We start from the raw sequence: 8,662 nt of genomic DNA on the forward strand, positions 1-8,662 counted from the left end.
TCCACATATTATAATTCATCATTGTCGTCCATTTAATTTAAGTATCATCATTGTAATTTATTTATATTTTTCATATTAAACTTTGTTGTTGTGATTTATTTAACTTTCACATGATAAATTTTTGCCACGAAAACATATTCCTTCCCATATTATATTTTTTTCCTTTCCCCTTATTCATGCTTTCATTTATCATTAATTTCTTACTCCATAGTCAATATTCACATAATATATTTTCTTGCCCTATAGGCAATATACATATTAATCTCTCATTCTGCCCCCTTGACAATATGCAGATACTATATTTTCCTACCTCATAGATAATATATTATGGATTAATAATATATACCATAATACAATAACATGTCATGAGACTTCTCTTACAATTTTAGTCTGATTTAATAGTCGGATTGAGAGTTATGTTTAATATTGTAAAATTGGACACTAAGTAATTTTATCAAAATTTAAAATTTGCGTACCATTTTATTAGTTTTTCTTATCCAAAACTAAAGTTAATTTACTAGAGATATTCATCCCAAATCACAACAATTTTTTTCCTTTTAATTTATAATTATTTTCAGTTGAGAATTTCCTATTTCACATTAGTTCATAATTTTTTTTTCCAACCTCAATATTTATCGTGCTCATTTACATAATAATTATAACTTATCCATACTTTTTAGATTTATCCATTCATCCATAACTTTGGTTAACGCTTTAATCAACTTATTAGGTTCAATTAATCCATTTTCATATTCGAACTCGTCCTTTTCATTGTTCATAATCATTAATTCTATTATAAATTTGTAACTCAGGCCCAATAACCCTCGTCATTGTGGCTGGATTAACATTTAAAATACTAGAATCGTCGTTGTGGCTTATCTAAAGTTTTACACATTAATTCCAACTTTAATGTCAATTTAATTTTCATATATTATTCTTCCTACTCTATATATGTATCTCACCTATCATTTATTTTCTTTCTCAATAGCAATATTTACACCACATTTTATTTTAACACTACTCTCCATTCTTGCGGCCAACATAAATACTTTCCAGACCATAGCCCTCAATCAAATCAATATATACTTGATTAGTAGCCCCACTCATATGGCAAACTCATAAACATCTGATCAATGGCCTGCACTCATGTGGCCGACTCATAAATATCTTATTAGTAGCCCCCACTCAAGTGGTCAGCTCATAAATATCTGATCATTAGCCCCACCACTCATGTGGCCACCTCATAAATATTGTTTTATGAGGTCCACCGTTATGGATGATTACAATTTATATCCAATTATTTTTGTCAATGGGGTCAGTTTATATTTATGAAATGGTTACCGTTGTTATGGTCAATTTCTATTTACAAAACGGTTACTGTCATTGCGGTCAATTTTGATTATATACTAGACGTTGCAATTGCGGTTTATTACAATTTCTTATTAATTACCACCATTGTGGTTTATTACAATTATCTACCAATTACCACCATTGTGACTTATTTCAATTATCTAATGATTACTTTCATTGTAGTTTATTATAAATCACATGTAAAATATTACTGCATTCGCAGTCAATTATAAAACACATAAATTTTTTTGATTGTATGCAACAAAATTAAATATTCATTCTAATTATAACAACAACAAAAGCATTTTAAATATTAAAAAGAGTAAGGGAGTGCAATCTCTTACCTTGAGCTCATGTCACACAAGCTCTTGAGAAGTCCAATCCCACTTTGTATCTTCTTCTACAACTCCTAAAACAATAAAAATTATTATTCATATCATTAATAAACATTTAACACTAGAATCTTCATACATCCCAATATTTCAAATTTTATATTTTATACATCACAATTCATCAACTAATATTCACCTTATCAATTTAGAGTTTTAATATAGAATTTTATGTTTTTCACAATTTCAATCCACCACTTAAACACGCCCACTCATTTACTTCATCTTAGGTCTTTATTGTAACATTTAACATCTAAACATTTCGTTATTCATTTTTGTAGTTTATTTTAATGTCCACACATTATTTCAATAACCAAATGATTAATTTTTTTGGTCAGAAAATTTCAATGTACAAATCATCAATTTTCATCGATGAATTACATGTTTATGTTTTATCAAACATGTGGTGGGTATTAATTTAAATTCTTATAAACTTGGTATTTAGACATTCTCATCCTTCCCAATTCAATTCAACAATAGCTCAATCACACACTAATTGACTAACTCATTTAAAAGAGTCATAATCAACTTAAATCTATAAATCAACATCAAAGTTTTCAAACTTTATTCCTATACTTTCCAACCATGAACCACAACATGCCAATTATCTATTTAAGCAATAGGTTTATTTCATTTACAACTTCTAAGGCTTTCTCATTACACCATAAACATTCAATACCACATAATCATCCAACTTCAAATCCTTAACTTCCCCCAAACACACATACCACGTGAAATCCACATATCCCACCAAAATCTTTCCTAAACATAGTTACCCATGCCTACTCATTTATTAAACACACAATACCAACAATTTAAACCAAGTTTTCTATCTCCCCTGATAATTCTCTCATGGTCAGCCTTAATAAATAAATTCCTCCTTGAATTATTTTCAGTTTTTTCTATGTTTTTACTATAGTTATTACCTACACCATACTTTTTTTCATAATTTTTTTTAACACAAAACACCCCCAATCTCTTAATAATTTCATGAACCCTAAAATTGAGAAATTTAGGGGTCTTTGTCATTCTTCATAAATTGACCAAATTCATTTCATTTTTATGCATATAATTAACCCAATGATACATCATCCAATTAACACTTAACACAACAAATCTTATGAAACCCCAAGTTCATGAATTTGGTCAATTTAAATTCAAGCATGAAAATTTCAAGCTCCCTCCTTCCTCTTCAATTTTTCCTTATTTTCTTTCAAAAAAACCCAAAACTCTCACCCCTTCTCTCCTCCCTCTCTAATTCCCCCCATTTGATTTAGTATATTGAATAAGAATCAATAACTCAACTTCCATACCATAAACAACTAGATTTGAAAGGAGAAAAATAGAAAGAGACAAAAAAATCCCTAATCTCCCTTTTCCCCTCCAAATTGTTGTTTGCTACTATTGTAAGGAGGGGGAGGTGTTTTTTAATGACCAAAATGCCCTTAAGTCATTTAACTATAGTAAATTTTATAAAGCCCTTGGTTGCAGAACTTTTCCACTAAAGTCTCATTTTATTTTTAATATGGGAGTAAATATAACTATTTAGGGACTTTTCCTTTGAAAATAATAATTTTTCTCAGATTATTATCTACTATTTTTACTTAAATTTTTGCAGTTAACACAAGACTTGCACTAACCATTAGTATTATTCGCATGAAAACTCATACATTGATTAATTCAAAGTTCCCTTCTATTTTTTTTCTAAATATTTTTACCTCCAATTTTCACAAACCCTTCATTTAAAATAATTCTTTTACCCGATTAGGAAGTTTTACTTGATTTATAGCTAGGCTATTGTTTTGCGTACCAATTTATTATTTTGTTCCATATGAGATCTAAATAAATTAATGGGGGATTTTTAATCCTATTCATAGTAATTTTTTCCTCCTTATTATCGTTTTTCAATTAAGGATTTCCTTATATAACACTAGTTTACTATTTTGGACGGGGTTTGCACGGGTCATAAGTGATAAGGAATGCAATACACCACGTCACTCTCTATAATTGTAAGAGATAATATAGCCAGATAGATATGAATAATTGTTTAGTTGTTGTTTTCTACTATAACTACACCTGCACATTGTCTATATATATATAACTCTCTCACCACAGAACAAGTGTGGTTTTACAATTCCTTTCAATAAGTTTGGTATGTTGACATAGGTTGACTCGGTTCATTTTGGGTTTTTTTTAATTGATTTGTTTTTTCAATTTCAACTTTTAACAACCCAACCTTTGTTTTAGTTTTTTTAAAAAAATTTATTATTCAATATTAGTTTTTTTCTTTGAAATTGTACTTTGTATTTTTTTTTATTTTTTCCTATTAGGTTATAATCGATCTCATGAATTTAGTTTTTTTTTCAATTTCAACCTTCAATATTAGATCTATTAGAAGTTGATCTTCATAATTCTTTTTTTTATTTGTTTTCGATAAGGTTATCGCAATCTTATGACCCTAGTGATGGGTTTGGGACATTAACTACAGTTGACTAAGGTTTTTTTTCTTTTTTAATTTCATATTTTTTTTTCAATCTTATCATTTAACATTGAGTTGATTAGGAATTGGCTTTCATAATTTATTTTAATTTTCTTTTTTATGATTATAATTGTCTCATAACACTGCATTTTCTCTTTTTTTTTCTTCTCCTCTCTCTTTTCTCTCACCTCTCCACGGTTTTCGTGTCATTTTATCTAAAATAGTAAGAAGTCTTTCATTTTTATATTAAATTTGATACTTGTTATTTTGATTGCTATTTGTTTTATCTTCTACTCATTTTTTAATTGATACCTTTTTTTTTCATTTTTATCCCTTATCATTGGGTTGATTAAGAATTTGAATTCGTGATTTATTTTTATTTTCCATCTATGGAGTAATCATGGCCTTATAACCCGAGTCAAAGGTTTGGACTGTTAGTACAGATTGACTTTAATGTTTTTTGTCCTTTCTTAAAAAAAATTTATTTCAATCTCATCATTTAAAGGTTGGAGATCGGGCTTTGTCGATTTGTTTTTTTACTTTCTTTTATATGAGTTTATCTCGGTATTATAACCCGAGCTATAGGTTTGGTGGTTAGACCGAGTTTACTTAGGAGTTTTTTTGTTGAGTTTTTTTAGAATTGGATTTTTTTAAGTTGTGCTCTACAACATTGAGTTGGTTTGTTTAGGTTTTTTTAAATTGTTCTTCTTTTTAATTTTGGACTTTCAACATTTAGTTGGTTTGGAATTAGACTTTGTGAATTTTTTATTTGTTATCTCTTAAGTTATTCCAATCTCATCACTCAGATTGTAAATTTACCAAGTTAACCTGAGTTGACAGTGGTTTTTTATCCTTTTTTTTATTAGTTTCTTTTTCTATTTTATCCTTCAACAATGGGTTGGTTTAAAGTTGGACTTCATAATATTTTTTTTAATTTATTTTCTATGAGGTAATTTCATTCTCATGACTCGGGTCACGAGTTTAGTTGGTTGAGAATTATTCTTCATGATTTTTTTGTATACTTTTTATTAAGTTATTCAGGTCTCATAACTACAGCCGCTGATTTTTTAGGTTAACTCGAGATGACTAAGATTTTTTCTTTTTTTTTTAAACCTTTTCTTTTCTGATCTTTTTCCTTCAACAATGAGTTGATTTAAAGCTAAACTTTGTAATTTTTTAAATTTATTTTCTATGGGGTAATCTCATTCTCACAACTCATTTCACAAGTTTAGCAAATTTATTCGGGTTGACTTAAGCTGCTTTTTTATTTTGTAAAAAAACATTGATTTTTTTTTAATTTTTCCCCTTCAACATTTTAGCTTATTAGAAATTGAGCTTTCTAATTTTTTTTTCTTTCTATGAGACTATCATGCTCTCATAACTCAGGTGATGTGTTTTGTAAATTAATCAGGGTTGGTTCAGGTCGATATGATATTTCTCAGTCTTAATGTTGTTGTTTTTTAAATAGTATCGCCTGATATGTTACCTTCTCAATATTTAAAAAAGATGTTGTCCAATATGTATTAGATTTTTAATTCATTATTGGTTTTTTATGTTAAAAAAACATGTTAACAACATCTTTACATTTGTTGTATGCTTTTAAAAAAAAAACAATTATCCGACTAGCACGTAGCTTAGGCCAAGGATCTAACATAAATTATTGGCATGTTTTTTTCATGATAAAAATAATTTTAAATAAAATGAAACAAAATGAAGTTTGGTATTTTTATTTTTGAAAGAATGAAAATAAAAAACTATTTGACACAAACTAAAAAACACAAACAAAACTAGATGAAGATATTTATAGTTGCCAATTTTATTCAATGCGCTTAGTAGGTATTCAATTTTCTCTTTATGAAATGTTTTATATCAAACTCCATGAGAAACTACCTCTTCTATTGCCAAAAAATGAGCTACCATTAATGCTTAGAAAATTAAAAATAAAAGAAAAACATTATATTTTATTATCTATTTAAGATTTAATTTTTATTATTATTATACATAGACACATGTCAATTTTCAACGAACTTATTTTATTGACTAGAAGGACTATTTTGTGATGTTGTATACCATACAAGGGCTTAATCAAACAAAAAGATAATAAAGAGGCTCAATCAAAACCATTCTAAGAGTGCAAGGTGAAATTTGAAAGCCTTTTCAATTCATTGCTAATCATAGCCCATGTATCCGAAAGTTTATATCGTTGGTTTTCATTCAAATACAAACTATGATGGAAAAGGCTAGCCTTTTGATTATATTAATGCTGCTTCTATGATTTTGTTCTACTAAATTCACTTATGAAGAAATCTCTAATTAACCTTGTATTTGGGACTAATTAATTCATTCAAAACGTTCAGTTTAGCGATCAATATCGTGATTACAATAAGAAGAAAAAGAAATTAGGGTTTTCTTTTTGCGTTTTAAGATAATAATAATAATAAAAATAAAAAAAGAATTTAGGAAAGAAGACCCATCAAAAAAGTTGCAAAGATTATGTTTAGTTAAGATGTGTCACTGAGGATGTAATAATAATTCTCACAAGAAATTTGAAACGGCCATGTTCGTGAATGTTGTTTTCATCATATTAGTGAATGTTGTACGTTTCCATCACATTGTGGCTTATTTCTAAAGGAAGAGAAGCATGGATTTGGAAGGGGTCATTTTCTTATCCAAATAGTCTTGAAAAGTGAAATTTGGCATCAATCTAGATTACAATATCAAAAGGGTATTGTTCTTATTATTTTCCCATGTATGAGATCGATCTTACAATATCGAAAGGCTTTGCGTACGTACAAGATTAATACTGTAATAATACATCGCAAAATGAACTCTACCGAAGGAAGGAAGCTCCCCCTAGAACAAGTAGCTAGGAGATAAGCACAAAAGGTCCATGATCGACGACATGAGCTAGCTAGGGGATATCCATGTCAACACAAGGGAGTGGGGAAATAGATGGATAGCTACAGCTAGTCGTGTAAAGGAAAGAATGGAAGGCAATGATGCAAAATGGTGAGTTTAGAATCAAATTTTGGAGTTTTAAGGGCATGGAATGATTCTGAGGGTATGCGTCAGGAATAATCTTATATATGGCAATCTCCATTATGACCACAATCCCACATTTGTGCTGCACGCGCACCCACCAAACTCGAACACTATCTCTTCTCAACATCACACATTCTACGACTCTTTCCATTCTCAATGCCCATCTCTCTCAGAGAAAATGGTCAACCACTTCCAACTATAATACCATATGTTGAATCAAATCTTACTTGGAAAGTCTCAACCAAACCCTCCTTCAACGAAATCCCGACTTTTTACATCAAAATGTGTGGCCAAGATCTTCTTCCTTGTTAGGATGAATTTTGTATTTCTGAAAGCTAGCCAAAAGGGTTTGGAGATTTTCTCCTTTTGAGAGGCTTACAATAATACCAATCCTAATGTCACCTTTCCATCTCTAGCATCCTTCCCACCCAAATCATGGAACCCTAACCCTCGACGGGTCCCACTCATCAGTTCTTTGTGCCCCGACAACCACCGTGGCTGGACCCACACAGCTACACATCATCTATTGTGCGCCCTAACTCCTTGATCACAAGGTCCATTGTATATCCAGGGCTAAATTCCTTCTTTTGAACATGGAGTCCCCACAGGGTCCTCGATTGGGCGACATCTCAATTTGTTGGGGATGGAAATAAGTTGCCTTTAGCCGCCATCCATTGCTTGCATGCGCAGAGTTTTAGCACACATGCGGCCATTTGATGCTGAGGATTTTTGGGTTGGTTTCAATGGCTTGTGTCTTTTGAGCACCAATGAGCTAGCCTGTGGGTGCTACTGTACCATGCGTACATTTTTATTTTATTTTTTTTCCTTGATAAAAATGAACCAAGGCCCACCACCATTTCTTAGCGATGTGCCCTTGTGACAAGTTAGTGCCCAAGAGATTCGAGGATTTTACATCCATTTTCATGGCATGTCAATCTCGAACTAGCTATATATCGAAGCTTTTTGAGTCGATGGATCGTTGAGGTCATCCCAAGATCGAATGGTGTCATATGATGTGTCAAGGTCATGTCTTGTATTAATGTTTTAAAATCTTAGCTCATTAATTGACTCAAATTAAATTAGCATATATACGGGTTAATTAATTCTTATATCCTGACAAGTAATTAAAAGCCTTAGCTAATTTACTGTTATATATGTGAGGTTAGTTTTGATGATATGCAGTTAAATTATTCGTAATTATAATTTAAACTTCGACAATCACTTGAAAAACTAAATTTTATAATTTAACAGCTAGTTTTTAGGTATTTTTATATAATTAGTATATGTTGCCTAGGAATAGATTTTTTTTTATGTTCTTTAGAGTTGTCTCAATGATTTTGTTCATATATTTTCAATTTAATTAGAACCTTTAAATCTTTAATAAAACAAAAAAATCTAATTA

This window comes from Populus trichocarpa, chromosome 8, assembly GCF_000002775.5.
Source record: "Populus trichocarpa isolate Nisqually-1 chromosome 8, P.trichocarpa_v4.1, whole genome shotgun sequence".
Lineage (NCBI taxonomy): Eukaryota > Viridiplantae > Streptophyta > Magnoliopsida > Malpighiales > Salicaceae > Populus > Populus trichocarpa.